The sequence below is a fragment of the Medicago sativa genome, chromosome 5 (assembly GCF_051527215.1).
Source record: "Medicago sativa cultivar Bolivia chromosome 5, Bolivia_mono, whole genome shotgun sequence".
Classification (NCBI taxonomy): Eukaryota; Viridiplantae; Streptophyta; class Magnoliopsida; order Fabales; family Fabaceae; genus Medicago; species Medicago sativa.
Window position 1 is genome coordinate 43,242,296 of NC_140753.1, and position 13,357 is coordinate 43,255,652.

The following is a 13,357-nucleotide window of genomic DNA, read 5'->3' on the forward strand; positions in this document are numbered from 1 at the left end:
TCAGACATTTCAACTGGAACTTTCTACAGTGCTGGGTTTATCAATGCTATTGCTGAAGATGCTACTGAGAGTAGTTACGTGCCTACATTTGTTGTACCAGGAGGCACCGTGAGAAATTGGGAGGCCATTGATGTTCCTTTAGTCATGCATGCTTCCATGTAATGTGTCCTGTTGCTTATGTTTTTCTTTGTTTTCAAAATAACAATCCTTTCGCTCTGCCCAAGGCGAAAGTGATATCATTGTAAGGGCATGTTTGTTTCGGCATTGTCGTTATCAATAAAAGTTGTCGTCTTTCTCACGACTCTTTGTTTTTTACTTTTTAGTGCCTTTTTCTTGGAAATAATGGTAATGCCAGAAAAAACCAAAACATCTGTATTTTCTTATTAATTTCAAAAATCTGCATGAAAAACATTTTTCTAAAATCATCCCAATCATATTATGCAGATTGAACCATAATAAACCCGTTGAACACAGTGACCCTACGGTTCCTCCAAATTTTGAATTTCCTGTATATGAAGCTGAAGATGAGGAAGATGATGAAGAGATACCGTATGAGATCACTCGAGTGCTTGAGCAAGAAAGAAGAGCCATTCGGCCTCACCAGGATGAGATTGAGTTTGTCAACCTAGGTACTGAAGAGAACAAGCGAGAGATCAAAATTGGTGCTGCTCTTGAGCCAGAAGTGAAAAAGAAGATTACACAGCTTCTCCAGGATTATCCAGATGTCTTTGCATGGTCCTATGAAGATATGCCGGGTCTAGATCCCAAGATTGTGGAACATCGGATACCGACAAGACCTGAATGTCCTCCTGTCAAACAGAAATTGAGAAGGTCTCGGCCAGACATGGCTCTCAAGATCAAGGCTGAGGTGCAAAAGCAGATTGATGCGGGTTTCCTCATGACAGCTGAATACCCTGAGTGGATTGCCAATATCATACCAGTACCAAAGAAAGATGGGAAAGTTCGAATGTGTGTTGACTACAGAGATCTGAATAAAGCCAGTCCAAAAGATAACTTCCCATTACCTCACATTGATGTGCTTGTTGATAGTACTGCTCAGTCTAAAGTGTTCTCTTTTATGGATGGTTTCTCTGGCTATAACCAGATACGGATGTCACCTGAAGATAGAGAAAAAACATCCTTCATCACTCCGTGGGGAACGTTCTGTTATAAAGTGATGCCGTTTGGCTTGATAAATGCAGGTGCTACCTATCAAAGAGGCATGACAACTCTGTTTCATGATATGATTCACAAAGAGATTGAAGTGTATGTTGATGACATGATTGTGAAGTCAAGTGATGAAGAGCAGCATGTTGTGTATTTGAAAAAGATGTTTGAAAGATTGAGAAAGTACAAGCTGCGGTTGAATCTAACAAGTGTACATTTGGTGTAAGATCTGGAAAGTTGCTAGGCTTCATTGTCAGCCAAAGAGGCATTGAAGTTGATCTTGATAAAGTCCGAGCCATCAGAGAGATGCCGGCCCCCCAAACTGAAAAACAAGTCAGAGGTTTCCTCGGACGCCTGAATTATATTTCAAGATTCATATCTCACATGACTACTACCTGTGGACCAATTTTCAAATTACTCAGAAAGAATCAGCCTGTTGTATGGAATGATGAATGCCAGGAAGCTTTTGATAGCATTAAAGAATACCTGTTGGAACCACCTATCCTTGTCCTGCCAGTGGAAGGAAGGCCTTTGATTATGTATCTGTCAGTGTTAGATGATTCCGTGGGTTGTGTTCTCGGCCAACAAGACGAGACTGGAAAGAAAGAACATGTTATCTACTATCTGAGCAAGAAGTTCACCGACTGTGAGACTCGGTATACAATGCTTGAAAAGACTTGTTGTGCCTTAGCCTGGGCTGCCAAACGCCTGCGTCATTATATGGTGAATCATACAACTTGGTTGATATCCCGAATGGATCCGATCAAGTACATCTTTGAGAAGCCTGCTGTTACTGGAAAGATTGCACGTTGGCAAATGTTGTTGTCTGAATATGATATTGTGTACAAAGCTCAGAAAGCAATCAAAGGAAGCATCCTTGCTGAGCATCTTGCTTGTCAACCTCTTAATGATTACCAGCCAATTAAGTTTGATTTCCCTGATGAAGAGATCATGTATCTGAAAGCCAAAGACCATGAAGAACCACTGATCAATGAAGGACTGGATCCCAATAGCAAATGGGGATTGGTGTTTGATGGTGCTGTCAATGCTTATGGTAAAGGAATTGGGCCCATTATTGTAACTCCGCAGGGCCACCACATTCCTTTCACTGCTCGAATAACCTTTGAATGCACGAACAACATAGCTGAATATGAAGCATGCATCTTGGGCATTGAAGAAGCCATTGACCTGAGAATTAAGCACCTTGACATCTACGGAGATTCTGCACTTGTTATTAATCAGATAAAGGGTGAATGGGAGACTCATCATGAGAAGCTGATCCCTTACCGTGACTATGCAAGACATCTGTTGACATAATTTACCAAGGTTGAGCTGCACCACATCCCTCGGGATGAAAACCAGATGGCTGACATTCTTGCTACTTTGTCTTCTATGTTTCGTGTCAATCACTGGAATGATGTGCCCGTGATCAAAGTGCAGCGTCTTGATAGACCCGCTCATGTGTTTACTATTGAAAATATGCCAGATCAAGCTGATAAACTGTTAAGAAAACTGTTAAGAGCCGGCTCTTACTGGATAACTATGGAGCGTGACTGCCACAAACATGTTAAGAGATGCCACAAATGTCAAATTTATGCTGACAAGATTCATGTGCCTTCACATGCCCTCAATGTTATCTCTTCCCCATGGCCTTTCTCCATGTGGGGCATTGACATGATCGGAAGAATTGAACCAAAGGCTTCCAATGGACATCGTTTCATTCTAGTGGCAATTGATTATTTCACCAAGTGTGTTGAAGCTGCTTCCTATGCCAACGTAACCAAGCAAGTAGTTGTCAAGTTTATCAAGAATAACATCATTTGTTGATATGGTGTTCATAACAAGATCATCACTGACAATGGTTCCAATCTAAACAATAGCATGATGCAAGCTTTATGTGAAGAATTCAAAATCGAACATCACAACTCTTCTTCTTATAAACCTCAGATGAATGGTGCAGTTGAGGCCGCTAACAAGAACATCAAGAAGATTGTTCAGAAAATGGTCACTACTTACAAAGACTGGCATGAGATGCTACCGTTTGCCTTGCATGGTTACCGTACTACAATACGCAGTTCAACCGGGGCAACTCCTTTCTCTTTGGTATATGGCATGGAAGCAGTTCTCCCTCTGGAAGTGGAGATTCCATCTCTTCGAGTAATCATGGAAGCAAAATTAACCGAGGCTGAATGGTGTCAAAGTCGGTACGATCAGTTGAACTTGATTGAAGAGAAACGTATGGATGCTATGGCTCATGGACAGTTGTATCAAGTACGGATGAAGAATGCTTTTGACAAGAAAGTCCGACCTCAAGGATTCAAGGAAGGCGAACTCGTATTGAAAAGAAGGATAAGTCAGCAACACGACCCAAGGGGCAAGTGGACACCTAACTATGAAGGTCCTTATGTCGTCAAGAAGGCTTTCTCTGGTGGTGCTTTGATTCTTACACACATGGATGGTGTTGAACTCCCAAATCCTGTAAATGCTGATATAGTCAAGAAGTACTTTGTCTAAAAAGAAAAGAACAGCGTGGTAGGTCGAAAACCCGAAAGGGCGGCCTAGGCAAACATGCGCTTCCCGGTGGATCGAAAACCCGAAAGGGCGATCCAGGCAAAAGTTAGGGACAAAAAAATGAATATGAAAAAGCTCGCTGAGATTGTACGCAACTCAGGCAAGAATGAGCGTCTCGATGAGCCGAAAACCCGGAAGGGCGGTTCATGCAAAAATGAGATTGATAATAAAAGACAAGTAACTATATCTGGCAAACCACCATCACCCCTTGGGGCATCTGCAACTGTCAATGATCATCTTCATCAGAAGCTTTTGTACTTGTGAATTCAAAATTTCTATGAAATGTAGCGGTCATCGTGTTCAATGTACCACCAACCAATAAAATTACCATTTTCCAAGCTTTGTAGGAGTTATGCCCTTGGCTGACTTTCATTCTTCTACATCAATTTGAGTCTGTGCTTTTGTTTGAAATTCTATTTCCTTTCTATTTTCAATGCTATATACAAAATATTTTCTTTCTATTTGATAATGTCAATGTCTGAAACAAATATCTTTTAAAATTGAAAAAAATCTTTTTCTGTCTATTTTGAAAGCAAACCTGAGCAATAAGGTACATTCCAGTGAAACATGCATGAATAAATGTATATCAATGTCCATATCAATACATGTTACGAGCAGGTTACTCCCCAGGATGATCTGTGGTCAATGGCAAGAATGAAAAAACAGAATGAAAAATTGAAAAAAATGCAAAATGAAAGGCTCGCTAAGTCGAAAACCCGAAAGGGCGACTTAGGCAAAAATGAGCACCCCGCTGATTGACAACCTATGAAGGCAATTCAGGCAAAAATGGGGCAATGAAAAGAATTTATTCCCGGTGAATCAAAAACCCGAAAGGGCGGTTCAGGCAAAAATGGGATTGAAAAATGAAAAAGAAAGAATGAAAGAATGAAAAGTATTGACCACAGATGCGAACATCCAACATTTACCCAGCACTGACACGCCTAACAACGGCGACCTGTATCCAAGAATCTTCCAAGGGTCCCTCCTCTACAAGTTTCTATTGCCCTCAGCCATGGTCTTGATACGTCTTTCAACGACGGTCTCTCCAAAGAGGATTTCCATGTGAATATGTTATAGTACGAGCCACTACGTGCCCAATCTTCCAATATTTTGTCTATCTCTGTGAAACTTCTCTGTCAAGTTACAAACCAATCATGCATTTCAAGCATTCATACATGCATAATCATGCATTTTATGTGCTCATACATTTAATAATCTTGTTATACCATACATACATGTTGCATTCCCAATCTCAACTTTCAATTCAACTCAATCTTCACTTTCAAATTCAACTCAATCTCCAGTTTCAATCCAATCTCAACTGTCAAATTCAATTCAATCTCCAGTTTCAATCCAATCTCAACTGTCAAATTCAATTCAATCTCAACTTTCAATCCAATCTCAACTGTCAAATTCAATTCAATCTCAACTTTCAATCCAATCTCAATGTCAATTCAATTCAATTTCAATCTTCAATTCAATTCAATTCCAAACTCTCAATTCAATGTCTATGTCTATGTCTCTGATTAATTTCAATTTTCAATCCCTCTTTCAATCTCAAACTTCCAATTCAATGTCTTTGTCAATGTTAATCCACTCTCAATTTGCTTTTGGGCCAACAAAAATGGTCATGTCTATTTTCAAATCAAGTCAATATCAACTTACTCTCAATTTGTATCTTTCCAAATCAAACTTCCAATTTGTATCTTGCTATCGGTCAAGTGGCTAGTTCGATCCAAAGAACAGTTTGTACCTGCTTATATGCCTGTGTTTCCGGTCAAACGACAAGTTCGATCCAAAGAACAGGTCGTACCTTGCTTATGTTTTGTTATCGGTTAAACGACAAGTTCGATCCAAAGAACAGTTTGCACCAACCTACATGTTGTGATACTGATCAAGCAGCAAGTTCGCTCCAAAGAACAGCTTGTATCATCCTTTTGCCTATATCTCTAGGTCAAACAGCAAGTTCGATCCAAAGAACCGTTTGTACCTGCCTATCTGTTTACATTCTCAATCAAGCGACAAGTTCGATCCAAAGAACAGCTTGTATTTTCCTCTATGTCTATGTTTCTGGTCAAGTACCAAGTTCGATCCAAAGAACAGCTTGTACCCGTCTTGTACTTCTATTCCCGATCAAGTAGCAAGTTCGATCCAAAGAATAGCTTGCACCCATCTCCTGTTTGTATCTCTTGGTCAAGTGGCGAGTTCGGTCCAAGGAACAGCTTGTACCTATCTTTTGTCCCCTGGTTTGTCTACCCTGTCAATGTCTACCTAAATCCCCAGTGATGTGACATGCTCTGTAGACTCCAGTTCGCTTGTCTTGCATTCATAATCAAAATGTTGCATGGCATTCATATTTTGAAAATCTGAGAGCGTATTTTTATGTCCAAAAACAGTGCAAATGTTAATATTTAAGTATCTTCGTCTCGTCAAACAAAGACTTTGTCTCTTGACTCTCCGGACAAAGAAACTTAAATAGGGGCAGTTGTTATACCCTAATTTTGGACCTAAAAATACTAGCTCAATTCTTCTTTTCTTGCATTTCAAGTCATTCAAAATATTCTTCTTACATTTCAAGTCATTTGAATTTGTCCTTGATCAATTGCACCTTCCTCTGCATCTTATTTCAATGTTATTTGCAAAATCCATGAAAAAGGGTATTTTAGTCATTTCCTGCATTCAAATTCATTTTACTCCTTGAAAATTGTTTGTGTCTTTTCATTTGATTTGTATAAGTCCTTGTTTCACTCTCATGTTAAAATCCATTTCAAAAATTACATTTGAAGTCATTTTGAGTCAGTTTAGCCCCTAGGGGCATTTTAGTCATTTCCTATGTTAAAATTTCTTTTTAATCCCTAAAAAATTGTCTCTGAGTCTTTTAATTTGCTTGTATAAATTCTTGCTTTATTTCCCTGTTAAAAAAGCCATTTTAAAATTGCATCAGAGTCATTCTGAGTCGTTTTTAGTCCCTAGGGGCATTTTGGTCATTTCACATAATATTTTGGCAGAAAAGTCTTTTAAAATACTTCATTTTGTAATTGTTTCATTTTAGTCCTTTGGTTGATTTTATTTTAGTTTCATTCTATGGTATTTTCAATTTACATTTTTTACTCAATTTTAGTTTAATTACGTTTTAGTCCTTTTGTTTTAGTTCTTTAGTCATTTTGGTCCTTTTTTTAGTCCAACTAACTTTTCAGGTGCCACGTGTCCTACTCCAATTGGTTCAAAGCCATTGAGCTAGCCTATAAATAGGTCCCATTGGTCAAAGTCAAGGGGTAACTAATCATTTTCACAAAAATACACAAAATCACAAAAAAAATCAATTTCTTTTTTCCCCCTTCTTCTCTAAACCGTAACTAACTCTCACCACCACCAAAACCACCCTAACTAACTCTCACCTCCACCTTAAACCACCACAACAACCTTTAACCACCTTCAATCTTCATCCCTAACCACCACATTCATCACCAAAAACCTCCATAACAAAAAGCTTCAATCCATATTCATCTTCAACCTCTCCAATCCGTCATCCACACATTCATCACCATCATCAACCTTCACCAATTCACCAAACAAAAACTCACCAATTCCAGAATTTTTTTTCGCCGATTCACACAATCCTCAAGAGCCGAATCAACACGTTCTCAACCGTTTACAAGCTGCCACCAACACTTCGATTTTGGAATTCGTCACCGCTAATACAAAACAAGTCTAAACCGAAATGAAGAAGAAAGAAGAATAGAAACTGAACTTGAGCAGGAGCAATTTCAGCCATAAAAAATCCAGTAACCAAACCAAATCAAAGGTTGAAGAAGCACGAAACCGAGCCTCACACAAGCAGTAGCAGATTCGCGAAAAAATAGAAGAAAACTGTGAAGAACAACAATAGTTCGGACCGGATCGGAATCGAGTTCAAGGAAGAAGAAGCTGAACCGGATGCTTGAAGCAAACTCAACCGATTCAGACTCAACCGAAATCAAGAACAAAGGAAAGCGACGAGAGTAGGACGAACGGAATTGAATGATTCAAACGGAAAGGGAAGCAGATCGGAGCAATCCAGTTATCTCCCACAGCCTGCAATTGAAACTAATCGGAGCAATTCAGAGGTAAATCGCTGCATCCTTACACTTGTTTCCGTTGTTTCTTTTAGATTTCGCCTTTGTGTGTGATTATGCCATAGCTTTGGGTTGTTGTTCGAATTTGTTTGTGGTTTTGGAACGAGGAGGAGGAGAGGATCACTTTGACATAATAGTCTTTTGAGTCGGAGGTTTGTACGTGGTTTTTCGGCGACGGCGCCGGAGGAATTGTGGCCGGAATCTGGAACGGTTGTTGTGAAGAGGATGAAGCTTTCAAAACGTTTTAAGAAGAGAGAAGGACGTGTTGTTGTTGTTTCTACCTTTCACGTGATCTTTTACACTACTTCCATTTCTTGCTTGAATTTCGTACATGTTATCCTATTGTATTTCCATGTTCCCTAGATTTCTTGATCGTTGGATCTCAGGTTGATCCATATGGATCAATCCGAGGGTCCTTGTTCTTTCGAACCTATATGTGCGTGGGCTTGGGCCTTAGTTGGCTGCTGATTTCGTTTTCTGCATGTTTTTCGCTATATGCACACCGTTAATTGATGTTTACACCACTGTTGGTTTAAAAATTGCATGAAAAAATTCCAAAAAAATTTGTGAATGTCTTACTCGTTATTTTGATTGAATCTTGATACTATTTGTATGTTAATCTTGATAAAATTCTATGGAAAATGTTTCGCGCTCTTGTTAATTCATTGTTTTGATTCTTGCTAAAGTTTTGTTAATAAAAAACTTCTAAAAGTTTGTGTGAGTTTTTGTGTGAGTAGTTTCGATACTTGAGACCTATCGTTTGGAAAATAATTGCATGTTAAGACCTACTTCAAAAATATGTGTGTTTGTTTTTGTTATCTTTGCTTTGTTTTGTAAGACTTTTGTGAAATTTGTGATGTGATGTTGAACTTAGATTCTTGATACATAATTGTGGCCTTGAGCATGTAATTTTTGGATTAAATTTGCCTTTTAAATGTGATGTATACCTGCTGTCTTTGAGTTAGTCTTTGTGAATCTTGTGTTTGTGAAATAATGTGAAGTATCTTGTAAAATAAGGTGCCTAAAAAAAACTTGCAACCTTTATGATCTTTAGTATAGTTAATGACCTTAATTCTCATATTTTTCCCTTGAACTAAGTCACGCAAAGCTTCTTTAATATCATGAGGATTTAGGCCTTTAACCTTGCTTTAGAATTGTATTAAGATGTCAAGCTTCTTTTATCACTTTTGGTTGATTTTGCTTGTTACTTCACTTTCAAGTCACATTTACTTTACTATGCCTTTAGTATGTTGTTTCTATTTCACCTATGCTACTGACCTTTTTTGTTTCATGTCTCATTTCCATAGCATTTCACATCATATTTTCATCTCTTATCTCTTGCACTTTAATTTTCATGCAAAAATTAGAATGTAAAACTTAGGGATTTTGTAAATTTCTTTATGTTTTAATTTCTTGCAAGACCATAGAATGTATCTAGGCCAATGATGTAAAGGACAATGGACTCTAATAATGTACACCGACACAAGCACCGACACATGCACACACATCACATGGATATTTTAGATGTATGTTTAGGGAATGTATGTTTAGATGTATGCTTAGGAATCACGATACTTAGAAAAATCCTTTTTCCAACAAAAAACTTGAACCATCTCACTCAATTTTTTTTTCAAATAAACTCTTGGAACACATTCCAAGTGAATTTTTCCCTTTATTTTCTTAATAAAAGCATCAATGAAACTAATTCCAACTTTGACTTGTTTTTGCAAATAACTAATTACAACTTCACAATTTCACAATCTTATGCCCTTGAGGCCTCTCTCTCTAATTCTTCAAATTCCAAATTTTCAAACTTAAAATCAACCAACAAAAACAAAAACATTTTTTGGAAGAGAACTACGGTGGATTTGATCCCTTAAAAGGGTACGTAGGCAAGGAATCAAAATTCCTTCAATTCAAATAAAATAAAAATTCAAACATCTTCTCCCTCCAATTCTTCACATAGTAAACTCTTAGGTGAAAATATCATTTTTTAAATAGCATTTAAAAATAAAGCGCGCGCGTAGAAAATAAAGACGGTTCCTATAGGATACTATAGTCGTTATGGGTGCCTAACACCTTCCCGTAGCGAAAACAACTCCCGGACCTCGATTCTCAAGGGTTTTGCTTATTTTTTCCCTTCCCAAGAAAAAATGAGATATCAACGGTTGAAAAGTTTCAAACGTAATCAATGTTTGACACCCGAAAAACCAAGATAAAACAAGCTTCACCAGGATCACGATGACCAACCGCCGCCTGCTCGTTAGCCTGAGCCAACACCTGAGCCATCGAAGCCAAAGCCTGAGCAATCGCCGCATCATCTCTACCACCAACCATCTCAAGACTACACAAAACCAACCAACGGATAAGAACAACAGCACAACAACCAAGTATAGAAGGTAACTCATTACCATTCGCATACTAACAGGAAAATGAACGAATACTAGTCTACTAGTCCAATAGTCCGGACAAGACTGACCACGGCTCTGATACCAACTTGTAACACCCTACTTCTATTAAGCGGTAAAACGCGCGAATATACAAATATATTCTAGAAATAGATGCTACGTCTTCCAAATTAAAACATACATGCATAAAGATCATGTTACATCACATAGCAGCGGAACACATATATAATCCATAACAACAACCACTCTCAGAATAAAGATACAAAGATAACATCCTCCAATCTCAGATACAATAACATCTCAAATCTCCACATAATAATGTCTCAACACCAACTACATAATCAAATAGAAATCCAACGTGCAAGAACTATCCTAAATCAGAGCCCTAATCTAGACACTGCACATAAAAAGAGGAACTCCGCTCCTCGGAAACATCAACACAAGTCTAAGCATCCTGCACTCCATCTACCCGTCCATACGGAAAGGTAGGTGGTAAACCACTGAGGGTTAGCATTACATCATCATAATCCAATTAAAATTAACAAGAAACTTTGAGAATGAAAGATACATTTAAGAATGATGAATAACAAACTATACACATACTCACAAGTATTCTTAACATTCACGTCATTCAATATCATCATCTCAAGTTCATATCCACAAGTGTATCATACACATATCACAACATCAACCATGTTAATCAACAGATAACAAATTCAATCATCATTTACAACTCAAATGCATTTCAATTCACCAACAAAGTATGCAATAACTCTAGACTCATCTAGATGCATGTGGTACCAAATCACCTCAAGGTCGTCACCTCCAATGCAACAAAAACATCGTATCACCTCAATTGGATATAAAACCCACCACCATTAGTCATGAATGCATGAACATATGACTCGACAACAATGCATATGTTCACACAAACAAATCACCTCAACACCACCAATACTTGTATATATACAAACAACAACAATTCACCACCACTTAACATATATACAATAACCAACAACATCCATAATTCAAGCAACATATAGTTGTCACATATATACACCACCAATCATCTTCACATAAGATATAACAACTATCCATAAAGGATTCACAAGACAATTAGCTTATAAAGTCATATTCAACAAAGTTCGTCTCTCAAAGTCACAACATAAAATAATTAGAGGTTATGAACCAAAACCAATTCTACAAGCTCAATTGCCTATGTGATGTACCCCTACAAGTCACTTATACGTGCAGTAGAGATTACATAAACATTTCATCAGCCACATATGGAGAATTACCAAAAATTCCGAAGTTCGTCTCACTTGACCACTTTTCACAAAAATTCCCGTTTTCAAAGAAAAACAAGTAGGTTCACTACATCACAGTTTAACTACCTTAGTTGAACTCATAAAAATCAAGTTTCAAAGATTAAAAACATTCCACAAGGATTGGGTCGACTTAGAACTAGTTATGAGGGATTTTTTGACAAAACTTTTCAAGAGTATTTTCCCCATAACTTGAAAACTAAAAATCATATTCAAGTCAAACCAACGCCTTTAGAAAGCTAAAAATATCATCTACAATTTTCATGCTTGTACCAAAAACCAGTTCACGACTGAAACGAGGGAAAAAAGTGCAAGAATGCGAAACAGGGGGTTCTGCCCTGTGCAACTCGCAACTGCGAGTAGATTCACTCGCCATTGCGAGTTGGCTTCAGAGAGCCCCTGTTGCTCGCATCCAACTCGCAGCTGCGAGTACGGTTGCGAGTTATGACAGTAGTTTCGGGAAAAAGAGTCATTTTCACCCCAAAACCCCAATTTTGACTTCCCAATGCCCAAATTTGATTCCAAGGTTTATCCAAACATTTCTAAACATGAAAAGACACACAAATCCATATAAAATTTATCCCAAAACATTCTCTTAACAAAAATCATCATTTGACCCATTTTTCATCAAAACTTCAAAACAACACAAGTTCATAGCAAACTCCACAATTATGATTACCCAAGGTTTTAATCATCAACAACAACATCTCTCAACAACATCAGCAGCTAACTATCATGAATTCATCAACAATTCATCACAACAACATCTCATATCACCATTTTTGGACAAAAATGCAAGGCATACATATAACCACAATTTAAGCATGTAATTTCATCATCAACAACTCAATTAACATTCAATTTACATACTCAAACATTGCATCAAAACATGAACACGAATTTGCAATCAATTAAGTTCAATTCATCAATTTCACAAAATGGGTAAAAAGAAAAAGTTAGGAATTATGGTTGAAACCTAACCCTCTTACCTCTAGCACCAAGAATCTCTAACCCAAGCTTCAATTTAGCTCCTAGATGATGAATCTCTCTTGCCTCTAACCCTTGTTCTTGTTCTTCCCTCTAGCATCTATCTCTTCTCTTCTCAAATGAAAAATGTTTGTGAAAGAACCCTATTCCTCTTCTAACATTAGTTTATATATAGGCTCACTTAATTGGGCTTATCTCACAAACCTTAATGGGCCTAACCCATTTCTATTTCAACCTCAAAAATGTTACTACTCACTTAACGGTAAAATATAACACTATCGGTTACTTAACGGTAAATAAAATAATTACTAAACCCTTTAGTAACTCGGTAAAATAATAACTCTCACTAAGCACTAAAAATAACCTCCAGCAAAAATTACAAAATTACCCTACTCTCAAAATGACCAAAATGCCCAAGTCCAAAATGACTAAAATACCCCTCCAATAACGAATCCTACGATTCCCAACGAAAACAGAGACAATAATCACATAAGAGCACATATAACACACATAAATAAATAAATAAAATAATCTAGCGAAAAATTGGCTGTTAGATTGGTTTTAGGTGAGCTAACAAACCAACAATTTTTGACAGAGATGCTATATTTTAAGCACCTAAACATGTATTTTTTACAATATCCATCATCGACATTCATTCATTCTCAAAACCTTATGTTCATTTTTTTTAATTCGCAATCATTCGCAACATTTTTTAAAAACATTCATTTAATCAATGGTAAGCATGTCTTAAAAACATTCATTCGCTCGATGGACGTCGATACCC